The sequence below is a fragment of the Molossus molossus genome, unplaced genomic scaffold, assembly GCF_014108415.1.
Source record: "Molossus molossus isolate mMolMol1 unplaced genomic scaffold, mMolMol1.p scaffold_m16_p_1, whole genome shotgun sequence".
Taxonomy (NCBI): domain Eukaryota; kingdom Metazoa; phylum Chordata; class Mammalia; order Chiroptera; family Molossidae; genus Molossus; species Molossus molossus.
This window is the reverse complement of record NW_023425344.1, coordinates 232,623,344-232,636,973: the sequence shown is the minus strand read 5'-3', so window position 1 is coordinate 232,636,973 and position 13,630 is coordinate 232,623,344. Positions and strand designations below refer to the sequence as shown.

At 41.7% G+C, this 13,630-nt stretch overlaps 1 protein-coding gene across 3 annotated transcripts in view; it reads left to right on the top strand.

The window, feature by feature from the left end:
* CEP128 (centrosomal protein 128) overlaps positions 1-13,630 on the top strand; it is a 381,990-nt gene that overhangs the window by 343,257 nt on the left and 25,103 nt on the right. The window lies entirely within an intron of this gene.

Here is a 13,630-nt window from a genome sequence, read left to right as displayed (position 1 = left end):
TAGGTTGTTTGTTTGTTTTTGTTACAAATGAATTTCCTGTGGTTCCCACAGTGTGCAACTAATGATTAACTTCAAGTGATATTACCATAAATCTGATAGACCCAGTTTTCACTATCAATGGGCATCTTGTTTGCATCTCCAGAAAGTTCTTTAAAACACTGGACTTCCTCTAAGTTAAAGAGAGAGAGAGAGAGAGCGCATATGTACTTCAAGTAGGCCTCCACATGACTTTGAGATATATACCTATGTCTGGACCTTCTTAGAAATAATACAGAACAAAACTCTCACCTTTGGCCTCCCACTGAAGTTTGGTGGTGGGGGGAGATGACAAGGAAAACAATATAAAATACTTCAGTTTTTGTCTTTCTAATTGTTACTTCTCATGGGTGGTTTGTCCTAGAATATCCCAAGAAAATGTGGGGAGCAGGAGTCCTCACATAAGTTAATCTTATTGTTGCAGCATCGTTATTTCATGTAGAGTGTATCCTCGAATTGCACACCCAGATACACTTGACAGCCTGTGGGATCCTTCCCAAATCAAATGTAAATGATCTGATCTTTCATGTTAGCAAATTTTAGGAATAACAGTGCATATATAAAGTTACTGAGTGGGCCCAGCCGGTGTGGCGTAGTGGTTGAGCATCGACCCATGCACAGGAGGTCACCGGTTCAATTCCAGGTCAGGGCACAGTCCCAGGTGGTGGGCTCAGTCCCCAGTGGGGGGCATGCAGGAGGCGGCCAATGAATGTTCTCTCTCATTGATGTTTATATCTCTCTCTCCCTCTCCCTTCCTCTCTCTATAAAATCAATAAAGGAAAAATAAAATAAAATAATGTTACTGGGTGACTGAGAAGAAATTATAGCACCAGATATAATAAATATTTATTGAATAGCTATTGTGTTAACACCACAGATACAAAGAACAGTAAGGCATAGTCTCTATACTTAAAATTTCCCAGTTAAGGTGGGGGGCAGTTAATGAACAATTACAGTATAATATACGTATCTCTTGCTATGGCCCTAATTTATTTTCATTCAGATACCCCCCCCCCCCAAAATGTGCTTGATCTAAATCTGCTCAGCTTTAGCAGAAAGAAGTCTGATATAGTGATATTTAGTTTGCTTTGCTTATGGCAGGTGCGTAGTAAGTGTTTGCTGGATGAAGGAGAGCCCGAGTATCCTGCCCAGCTTCTGCAGAATACGTGTGGTATCGTCCTGCCTCGTTTCCGGAGTAGTTAGTACATGTTCCCTGGTTTTCATAACGTACTGTACATGTCCAAAGTCATATGGTTTGGGCTACTTTTTTAGAAAATGTGTCTAGTAAAGGCCACAGAATGGGTTCGTTTTAGTTGGGTGTGTTCAAATGAAGTGGGGTGGGGAGCGGGGGAGCCTCGGTTCAGACTTTCAAATCGTTCTGGCAAGACCTCCTTCTTTTTATACTAACCACCAGGACACAAAGCTTCATTGTTGCCCAGTTGAATGAATGCATGGCTTTCATTTCGAAAAAAGGAAAAATAACTTTCTAGAAATCCAAGTTTCAGGAAAACAGTTGGTTGTAGCAAATGTCGAGTGAGTTTTCTCACCAAATAATACCGTCAGCTGGATTTTTGCCTACTGGCTTTCTTGGTCCATCTTTCACAGCCAATGACTAGAAATTCAGAAACTGGCTGACTTTATTTCAATATATATACATTTGCTCACATATACTCACATGCCTCCTCCTTGCCCTTCTATTCAGCCATTCGGGACATAGCACAGCATCTCTGTACTTAGAGAGTTCACCTTTTGTAAGCTGTCTACCAAAATGAATTGCTGTACCTTCAAATTATTGTTTCTTTCAACTAAGTATGGCCTGATGTTTGGAATTTCTTAAGAGGTGGTTCAGTTGAATTTCGATGGGTTTAAAATATTCTAGATAGTCACTGTTTTGGCAATGGTCGTCTAGGAAAATGCTTTGTATAAGGTCCAAGGAGTGTTTCTAAGTGTTCAAAAAAGGATTAATTATGAAAGCAAACGTTAAAAGTATAGGCAGAGTTGATCTCAGCTATTTTTGAATTAAGTCTCAAAGCCACAATGATAAAAATAAAATCCCTTGCCTGATTTCTCTTTAGATCTGATCAGCCTGTCGCCAGAAATGCATCAATATAGGGGGATTAACTGTTCACATGCTCTTTCAGCATCCAGGTGCTGTGTGTGGAGTAATGGAAAATGATTAATTTGCTCTGTCATTCTCTTTGAGAACATAGGACATCTCTGAAGAAGAAAATAACCCTTTATTTTGAGAACAGAGAAGATTAATTATGTTCACCTCACCAAGGTGCTTTTAAGTAAAACTAGCGTGGACATGACCTCAGCCAGAACAGTGGTCATTCCTGATCAGATTTCTGTATCAGGACCCTCTGTTCTGTGTTACACACGCACGAGGCCAACGCAAGGGCCTTCTTGAGTGTGTCTTGACACCTTGAGGCGAGGGCTCTGCATATTTGGGAAACTGTTAGCATTTTCAGTGTCTTCCCATCACGTGTTCTCATCAGGGCCTAGCGTGTCTAAGTCCCTGTTGTCTCATCCACAGGAAAGAGGCTGCTCTTCACATCACACGTCTCTGCCTCATCGCATTAGGTCCACAAAAGGACTATTCTCATCGTTCTCTTTCGCTGTCTAGACCATTTCATGCAACTTTCCTGTCCCTTGTTTTTCTTTCTTTCTTTTTTTAATTATTTCTTTAATTTTGAGTCTATTTGTAAACACTCTCTGTCCCTCAAAAACAGTTTTTATTTTTTTATGTTATAAATGTATCTTTATTGTTGAGAGTATTACAGATTCTACCTTTAAAAAATAATTGGTAGCCCTGGCCGGTTTGGCTCAGCAATAGAGTGTCAGCCCATGGACCAATGAGTCCTAGGTTTGGTTCCAGCCAAGGGCACCTACCTAGGTTGTGGTTTATCCCTGGCCTGGCTGGGGTCATGTGGGAGGCAACCAGTCGATGTGTCCCTCTCACGTCGATGTTTCTCTCTCTCTCCCTTTTTCTCCCATTCTCGCTGCCTGCAGATAAAATGGAAAAATATCCTTGGATGAGGATAAAAAAAAATTGGTACCATATTTTTCTTCTTTCATTTCTAACTTCTAAGTGTGCCCTTATTGATCTTTGTGTTGAGAAGGTTTTATTCATAAAACTAGAATCTACTGTGTGGAATGTGAAGTACTCAACACTGGAAATACAGGGGAAAATCCAGTCCTACCTCTAAGGCATTTGCTGTCTGCTGACAGGGATACGTAGACCACAGGTGGTGAATGGAGAGATACGGGAGACCTCAGTCTACAGGGAGCAGTGAGGATGGGCGCCTGACCAGACATCAGGGCAGACGGTTACAAAACAACCGCTAGTGTTGTCGTCATGGCTAGTGCCCACCCTGTTCTAAGTACTGTTTGTGTGTTAATATGTTTGATCCTTACAAAAATTTTACCCTATGGATTTTATTATAATTCCTCCTTATAGATGAGGAAACAGAGTTCCCCTGCAGAGGTGTTTTAGTAGGGACACATAGTCTGTAGGAGAATAAACTAGGATTTCAGCTCAGCCTACTGGCTCAAGCGCCTTTGCTTCTAACTGTCCTGCTAGGGGCAGTGACCGAGCCAGGCCCTGCTCAAGGAGCATCGGCGAGCTGGTCTGAGCAGTGTGTAGAGAATAGTTTAGACAGATGAGCCTTCCTGTGCACAGTCACAATGGCACAGAAGCTGTGAGGAGAGAAGCAAAGGTATGGAATAGCATTCATGGTCATAGAACCAGAAGCTAATTAGCAGGCAGTATTTCAATAAGGGGAGAAATGTAAAATCTTAAGTTTTTTCAAAATTAGGACAGTTGTAAAGTGTGGGGGAGCAAGTTCTTTGTCTACTTTTGGAACTATGTGTTCTAAAAACACAAAATCACAGATACTGGAGTTGGCAATTGATGGGGCCAACACCCAAGAAGAGGAAGATGCTTTCTTTCTGTTTTCCTTATACAGTCATTAGCCTTGCTTTCTGCCATTGACGAGTGAAGGTTTCTCCACCCCACCGGTGTTCTTGGGTAAATATCAACCCCTAGAATCCCATATATGGTTTTCTCTGTATTTTACTTCCTCTCTGTAACATCATCTTTTATTCTCTTTCCAACTTTTTAAGCTTAAAAATCAGATCCGATCCTAACATGAGAAGAAGTTAAACCTGTAGTGGACCAAAGCTAGAGCCATGGGGGCTCTTAGAGACCTTTAGATCCTGCTTTCCCATTTTCCTGACTTGGAATCCGAAGCCCATGGGCCAAATTATTTTCCTGGGTTAATACAACTGGTTATGGCAAAGCTGAGATATAACCTTGTATCTCCTGATTTCTAACCACTGATCTTTCTCACTATGTCTTGCTGCCTGTCCTCAAGCAGAAGGCTATCTATGACAAGTAAAAATAGTATCTAATTAACTTAAATTATCTAATGCTATGCATGTTCTTGAGATGTAAGAGTATTTGGAGTAAATCAATTGGATACAGCACCATTGGCCTTCTGGGGATTTCGTACATTCTCCTAGTACATTTCTCTTGGAGCCCCACCCAAACGGCACCCCGGAGGTGGGTCTCGGGTTTCTGTTATGCAGCAGGTCCCAGCCTGGCAGCGCAGTGCCTGTCTCACCTCCCAGTACTCCCACGTTTCAGTTTTTCTCTTGCCTGGGGATGATGGGCTAGGAATGCAGGAAAGATCAGAGGGCTCCTTTTGGCTGTAACTGATAGCTTGTCACTCCTCTGCTCACAGAAGACCTTCTGTGTCATTCAGAATTAAACACAAAATCTACACTGTGACCTAAAAGGCTCTCTAGGATCTTGCTCCAGGCATCTCTCCCTTGTCTTATGAGCTCCCTTGGCTCATTTCTAGAACAATCACATGCAGGGTAGGCATTCAGTAGATGTTTGCAGATTGCATAAATGAATGAAAACCTTTCCTTCACTGAGTAAGACTCATGCGTTCATTTTAGAAGCAATACCTCTTTCATGGAGGCACGTGTGAAGTGCTGGGGTGCACTGGTGAGTGAGGCAGACATTCCCTCCCCTTGTGATGCTTGCCACCCAGTGTCAAAACAAATTATAATCACATAGCCACACAAATAAATGTAGCATTCGTACTCTGAACAGCGTTACAAAGGCCCTGGTTGGTGCAGTTCAGTGATTAGAGCATTGGCCCGTGGATGAAAGTGTCAAGGGTTCGATTCCAGTCAAAGGCATGTACCTGGGTTGCAGGTTCAATCCCCGGCCTTGGTTAGAGTGCATGCTGGAGGCAACCAATCACTGTCTCTCTCTCATCAGTGTCTCTCTCTCTCCCCCTCACTCTCTCATCCCTTCCACTCTCTCTAAAAATCAATGTAAAAAATGTCTTCAGGTGAGGATTTAAAAAAATAGGTGTCACAAAGGAAAGGCTCATGATGCAATGGAAGAGCTTGTTTGACTTTTGCCTTCTTCACCGAAGAAGTGATGAAAGTGAAAATTAACCAGTCACTTATGATTTGCACGTTTCAGTAGATGTAAATTTTACATTTAAAAAACAAATATTCAAGTGAAGTTAATGATATGCATGCTGAATACTTTAGGAAAAAGTGTACTAATGTATCCAAAAACTAGTTAGGTTAATGGATAGATGATTAATGTGTGATAAAGCAAATATAACAAAATATTAATGGTAGAATCCAGGTGGTAACTGTATGGGTGATCTCTGTTAATTTCTTTCAGATTTCCTATATACTTGAAAATGCTCATAATGTTGGGGGTAGGGGGAGGTTCAGCCCAATGAGGAGACTAGAGAGAACCTTTTCCACTGAGGGCACAGTATGTACAAAAGTAATTTACATGCGATTGTACTTGTTACTTTTATGTTTTGGATAAAGTCTGTAGAACAGTAAATATGTTTATAAATATTAGACATAGTGCTACGTTTGCCATGTTTCTGCTTCATACCCTGTTGACTAATTTTTATTAGCTATCATATTAGATTGTATTTGAGAGTTACTAGAGTTGATGGTGCCTTGCAGAATCAGGATTTTTTTTTAATACCTGCTATCAGGAAAGTACTTGCCAATTTTCAGTACACATTTGTGTTCACACGCTTATCTGATAATGACAGCTCTCCTGTGGGTGTGGGGTAATAAAGCCCATCATGCTTTATCCTCACTTTGCAAATGAGTGAATGAGGCTGAAGGTTAGAAGGGCAGGGAGAAGTGATATTCCCCAAACCACAAAATGCAAGTGCGTGACATTACCAGGACTGGGCATATGCACAAGCAGGTATGCTGATTTCCAGTTCAGTCACCTTCCACCTCACCCCTGTTCCTCGGCCAGCTTGGAACACGCGTCTGGGACCAGTACCTCCACAACGTAGTTTCTTCACCTGCCACCTTAGCAGAAATTGCTAAACTCAGTCTCTTTCAGGAAACTCTTGCCCATTATTAACAGGCAATCACATTTTGGGGGCAGCTCTTCTTAAATGTCTTTCCTTTGTGAGTATATTTTATTTTCAGTTTTAAGAAATTTCTGAGACTCATTTAATAGAAATTAGATTGTAGATCTAAAGACTCTCCTTTGGCCCTGGCTGGTTTGGCTCAGCGGTTAGAGTGTCAGCCCATGGACCAGAGAGGCCTGGGTTCATTTCCCACTAAGGGCATGTACCTTGGTTGCAGTTTGTTCCTGGCCCTGGTTGGGGTCATGTGGGTGGCAACCAGTTGATGTGTCTCTCTCACATCGATGTTTCTCTCTCTCTCTTCCCTCTCTCCCTCCCGCTCTATCTCAAGATAAATGCAAAAATGTCCTTGGGTGAGGATAAGAAATAAAAAAATAATAAAGACCTTTCTCTGTATAGACCAGTTGTAAGGGTCTAATTCACTATTCAGCATACAGAGAACACTCAACTAGTCTTTATTTTTCTTGGTATGTTGTCTTTCTTTTATGTCAGGGAGTGGCAAGAAAACTGTTTAAAGAGGGGGTCTCATGTGTCTCATGGGGAAGAGAGATGTTTCTCTATTCCCTCTGCTCCTTCCTCCTTCAATTCATTCATTGCAAAAAATCCCAAATCAAGCTAGCAATGAGGTCATGGGTTGACTGTAACTTGTAATTTGGTTATGTCTAAAAATAAGAAAACACTCATGTGGAATGGCAAGTTCTGTAGATTTTATGTGCTTCATCACTTAGAAAATTATTTTGGATAACAGAAGGTAGCTAGAAAGCCTTCTTTATCCAAATTTTCCAAAGAAGACATGCTATCTATTCTCAAGTTTTACAAATTTTGGCCTTTTAAAGGAGATCTACCACTTTTGAGCAGCACGGTGTTGTATGAAGACAAATAGGATCTGTGGACAAAAAGTCTTCTGTATTTTAGCTCAAACATGGTCACTGATGTCATATCGCCACATTAACTAGCATTTTTATTTAATAAGCCTCATGCACCTCTTACCCAAGACACACATAAGCACTTCTAAGGGGGTGTCTGCCCTTCAGACTCCTCTGAAGGTGCACAGTCTAGAAAGAGGAGAGGTGGCAGTGCTCCGAGAAATCCACACCCCCTGGGCACCGGGGCACTTTGAAGGAGGCGCATCCACAAAATGGCCTTGCGTCCCGCTCCCCGCTACTGTGCAGCCCGCTGCCAGAGTGTCTTACACAGTCTGGATGAAAAGAGGGCCCTATGAAGCCAGTACAGCTGTGCTGGATGCGGTCCCCACCAGCGCGAAGTCAGACAGTCTATCCTTTTTATGATCTCACCCTTCCTCTCCTTGAAACGTGTTTACTCAGGTCCTTTTACCATCTTTCAGCCATTTGTCAAGAAAATTTTGCAGTGGATCTCTTTCCAAACGAAATAGAATTGCATTTTTGAACCCAAATAAACTGCTCCATAACCTTGTTTATTTAAAATATCTACGTGGTGCCAAGAATGCACACACTTAATTTAAAATAAAAATATAGACAGCATCTTCTTTCTTTATTGACTGAACCTCAAAACATTGGATTCTAATCACACTGAAAGAAAATGGCCGTTGTTATATGTTAATAAGAAAATAAAGGCGTGCATTTTTACAAAAAGAAGTGTATTTGCTAAAATATTCCTATGGTTAAATCCGTTTCTTAAGCTCTCACTACAAGAAACAAGAATCTAAGAATTGCAGTGAAACCCCTTTTATTTCCAATTGCTGCTACTTGTGTTGTCATACTGGGTTCCTCCACTTCCCTGTCTGCAACAGATGGACGACTGAAGGAAAACACACTGTGGCCCAGTACAAACCCTCAGCTGCACACAATTCAGTGTGTGGGGAAGATTGTGGGATGTCAGCTTGCCGGCTTCTTCTTTGTCTTTTCAACAGATCTCTAAACACATGTGTAGGCGCAGACACCACAGGGAGTAATAGACAGGGTTTCTGAACTTCACTGTTGTTCCTATCACCTGATCTTGCCCTCGGTCTAGAGAAAATAAACACAACAGCAAACGTTTGCTTTTGGGTTTTTAATGAGGAGGCCAGGATGCAGTGCGTTGATTAGAACATGGTAAATCTGCCTTTGTCTTTATGCAGCCAGATTTTATTGAAGCTCCTCTTGTGGCTAGATGTTGTGCTATTCTAGTGCTAAATGTTACCCCCCAAAAGAGGGCGTTAGCATCATGAAACTCAGTCTCATCCCCTACTTCCTCTAATCAACAGAGAGAATGTCCCAACCCTTCTGTGTGTGTGTGTGTGCCTGGACGCATGGTCGTGAGCACAGATTCTTTAGCACTGGCAACCGGAAATTCTTCCTGGATCCATTTTAAGACTTCTCTCCCGGAAATAAGCCCATTGAAGACACAGCTCTAAAACTCTAGCTGCTAAGACTTAAGACCTAGAGAGGGATTGGGAATTACATAAAGCACTCACTGTTACAGCCTCTGGTTGCTATTCTTTTCAGCTGGTTTACCACACACAAAAATATTTATATGATAAGAAAACTGCTACAGCCCTGGCCTGTTTGGCTCAGTGGTTGGAGCGTTGGCTGGCAGACCAGAGAGTCCCGGGTTCGGTTCCCACTAGGGGCACATACAAAAACAACAACAACAACAACAAAACTGCTACATCTACATCAGACAGCTTGGATTCGGGTCAGGGTTTTGCTTACACGTGACTGAGGAGGCTGTTCAGGTGCCTCATATGTATAATGGGGATAACAATAGTATCTACATCATAGGGTGGTGGGAGGATTAAGAAATGTACTCAAAATTGAATTACTCTTTTCTGGCTTAGTTTTCATTATGCTACTCAACAGGATTAGGGGAGCGATTGATCACTTGCTTTGCTACTTGTCATGGGCCAGTGGAAGTTCAACTCTTTAAGCCCATAAGATAAACCAAGTATTATACAGACTGTCTTTTATGAAATAGTTTTTTTTTTTTTCTTTATTGATTTTAGAGAGAGAGGAAAGGAGAGGAAGAGAGAGAGAGAAACATCAATGAGAGAGAATATCGATTGGCCACCTCCTGCATACCCCACCACTGGGGATTGGGCCCATAACCTGGGCACGTGCCCTGACTGGGAATCGAACTGGTAACCTCTTGGTGCATGGGTCAATGCTCAACCACTGAGCCACACCAGCTGGGCTACAAAATAGTTTTAATTGCAAATTTTTCTTTGTTTTCATAGTTCATATAAAACTTAGGATCTTGTAACATTTTCAGAAAAGAAAGTCTTTAACCCCTCTGTGAATGTCTGATTTAATTCTTCTAGAAAATTTATTTAAGAAAATTAAATACAGGTTAAGCACCTGTCATTTTCTGGTGCCATTATTAAATGAATTTGAGAAATTGTTGCCTTAATTCTAACAATGGAGATTTGTGGGTGTCCTTTAAAGCATTAAACTGTGGAAGGCAGAAGTAATCAACCAATTCAAAATATAAAAAGTTTTCCTGACTCTGGATGAGGAATCTTATCCTGGAAGCTAACATGCTAAAAGTCCTCATGGCATCTCGAAAATCTAACGAGTTTCTTACGCAGACTGTTCATCTGCTCCTGGTTCTTGTCTCTCTGGCACTGTTAGTGGTTGCAGTGTCCGTGAACTTGCAGTGACACGCAGTGTGACAAGACTAACAGAGCCACGGCCCATCTCTCTGGACCGTAGGCCGACGCTCTAACCGCTGAGCAGCCAGGGCACGGCCCATCTCTCTTATTTAACAACAAGGGTTGGAGTGTAAATAGGGATACTTTTATGTCTGTAACCAGAGTGGTGGTTTCAAAATTACTCCCATGAGTACATGAGGACGACAGTCAGAAACTAGGTGTACTCCCCCAAATATCACTTAACTGTGAAATTAGGAGGCCTGGAGTCAGTACCTTCATTGCTTTACATCTTACCGTCGCAGACAGCCTGGACATCTCAGCATCTGCACGCGTCATTTCCTTAAAATAAATGCCATCGACTGTTTTGCTTGTATAATTCTTACATATTTTGCATACGCACAGTTCTCACCCTGTTGACCTAAAAGGTCCTGAAGAGCAGGAGCGATGCCATGTTGTGAATCTTTCTGAGACGTAGATACGCATTTGATGTCAGCGAGTGACTGGACTATAACGTGAAGGGACAGGCATGTGGACCAGAAAGTGTTTGTGATATTGAGAAAGATATCTAGAAACAACACACACATGGAAATAAAATAAGCCACAACTAAAATAGATGATAAGAAAGTACAAAGATGTTAATGGAGACAGTGGAAGCAGGCGGTAGAAAAATAACTGCATTTAAAAAGAAGCCAACATGGTTTTTAAGGTTCTCTAAAAAAAAAGATAGCCAAATAGTCAAAATAAGTTAGTGTGTGAAAACATAAAAGAAAAATTATTTTCATGCAGCCACTTGGTTGATTGAAAATTTAAAATGAAGCTACATGTACAACATGTTGGATTTTTCAGTAGGGAAAGTGGTCGTTTACTGATTTTAGTAACAAAATGGCCCAGGCCAGTGTGACAGTTGGTGGAGCTTTGTCCCACTCACTGAGACTTCACCAGTTCGATCCCCATAGTGCCCATCCCTGGGGTGCGTTGGGAGGTAGTCAATCGATCTCTCTCTCTCCTCGCTCACTCTCGCTCACTCACTCGCTCTCTCTTCTTTTCCTCTCTCTAAAATCAATAAACACATATTTTTTTAAAAAATGAGTTTAACACATTTAACCCAGGTTCAGAGGGTCACTTCCGAACATGAAAAATTATGGGATAAAAAAGGAAAATACAGTTGTAAAACTACAGTTTATTGAAACCGTTGTTTATGAAAATTGTATTCAAGGCATGAGATTTTGCTTTAAAGTCACTATGGTATTGATTTGGATTCTATTGTTCAAAGGCCAATATAATTCTCGAGGACAGTGATAGTTTTACCATTGAAATGCGTGTGGCGAAGGTGGTGGCTAAAACGACATGCTCTCCCAAGCCTCTGCGTGGACTGTGTTAAGAAACATGCTGTTGGCTGCATCCTTCCTCCCCATGAAATTACGTGACTGTTGAAAATGCGTGGCGGACTTCGTGAGCACGTGTGGTGAAAAGGGTAACTAACCATCATAGGTGTGAAGCAGGAGGAACCAGACACCAAATACCATCCATGGAACTGGAAAAGGAAGAGTTTATGACCTTGAAGAAACAGCACATATGCCTTCCAATTTCAAAATGATGAAGTAAGGGTGTTTCTGCTCTTCCAAATAATAACATTAGAAAAACAAGAATATGAAGAAATAGAAACCCCGGTTTACATGTGGACGGCTAGAAGACGCCTGTAACTCGAAGCCAGAGAGCATTGAAAGAGAAATGGTGAAGTGACTCAGAGCAGAGAAGGTGACACCCAGGTGGGGGCAATGGAGAGCAAATGTTCTCCGCCCAGAATTTCACACCCGTTTTGCACTGGTGATACGAATCACCATGGGAGAGACGGACATAAGTGCATTGGAAGTGTCTGCAAGGAGGAGTTATAGCCTCAACTCTCTGTCTCCATCCTGGCCCATCACAAACCCTGCAGAGACATAGGAGTATTCTCTGGAGAAACTTTGGTTCGAAGATGAAGGCAGAGAATAGCATTGGGGTGAAATAGGGGATTTAAAAATAGGAAGGTTAAGTGGAAGTGGGTATACCAAACTATGAGAACACAAGCTCCTAACCTTCTCTAGTTCCAGAAAAACTGAGCTTCCCCTAAGGAAGGAAACATTCATGTACTCATAATTTGGAGCTTTTACCCCCCAAATCCCCCCAAAATGCCAGTGACCACTAATTAGTCTACATGTAATTATGTAGTGCTCAGGTATGATTTGCACTCATTAATGCTGTACTCTGCATCGCTGTCTGCAATCTCATGGCTTCGTACAGCAGAGGCTGACGCCTCGCTCACGTGAAGTCCAGTGTGCTTGGCGGCTCTGCTGTCTCTCGAAGCTGTGCCATCTGGAGTGTGAGGACCCCAACGCCTCATGGCAGAGACTACGAGGGAACAGCCTAGCGCACAGGCTCTGTACTCTCTCCTCCCAGAAGTGACATGTATTTGCAGTCACAGTGTAGTGTCCAGAACCATTCCCACGGGAGATGCGGAGCACACATAATGGTGGGTGGTGACTAATCTCTCGACAACGCTGTGCAAACTGTCCCCCGCTTCTCATAAGACCCTTCACTTTGCGCTCATGCACCAGCCATGGGGTTTGTTGTTTATGTCATTGATTAGTTATAGTTCATTTAAGTTTTTTTTCCTGTACTGATTTTTTAGAGAGAGAGGAAGGGAGAAAGAGAGAGAGATGGAAACATCGATGAGAGAGAACATCAATTGGTCACCTCCTGCATGCCCCCCACTGGGGATTTTGCCCACAACCTGGGCACGTGTCCTGACCAGGAAGTGAACCAGCTACCTCTTGGTGCATGGGTCAATGCTCTACTACTGAGCCATACCAGCCAGACAGTTATAATTCACTTTAAATTTAAAAGCTAATGTCTACTGCCTACCTGATGGGCGCTGTCACTCTGACAGCACGAAGAATACAGAGATGCATGTGATGCAGCCTCTAGTCTCAGGGTTGTTCTGCTGTTTAAGCTCTTAGTTTACACTGGCTTTGAAATAACTTTTAGATCATTTCCTCCTAGTGTTTATATTGGTAGGTGTAAATCAGTGACAAGCTAATCAAAAGACCGTGTGATTAACTGATTGATATAATTAGCACTATCTTGTATTCCTGTCATAAATATTTAATTTCAGATATTTCTCCCAAGTCTTGAAAACTCTTCCCGTTTCCTTTTTTACTAAAATGATCATTGAGAACTGTTTTTTTTCCTTATAATGGCAACATGTGAGAGTCTCTAATGTGCTTCATAGATGGGTGACGGCAAGTTCATCTATTTCTTGGTATTACCTGATATTCACTGAAGCAGGTTTGCAAATTAATATTAATACGAAATGCTCCATAGGAAGCTTCATAGAATATCAGTTGAAAGCAATTGTCCAGGAAGAGTTTTCATTTCTGAGTTAGTCTTGCAAATGAATGTCATATACTTTGTAAAAGGAATTCACTCTTCCAATTTAAAAAGATATATTTATCCTAGAAATAGTATTATATCTGTTCTTATTTGATTCTCTAAATTCTGCAGCTTGAAT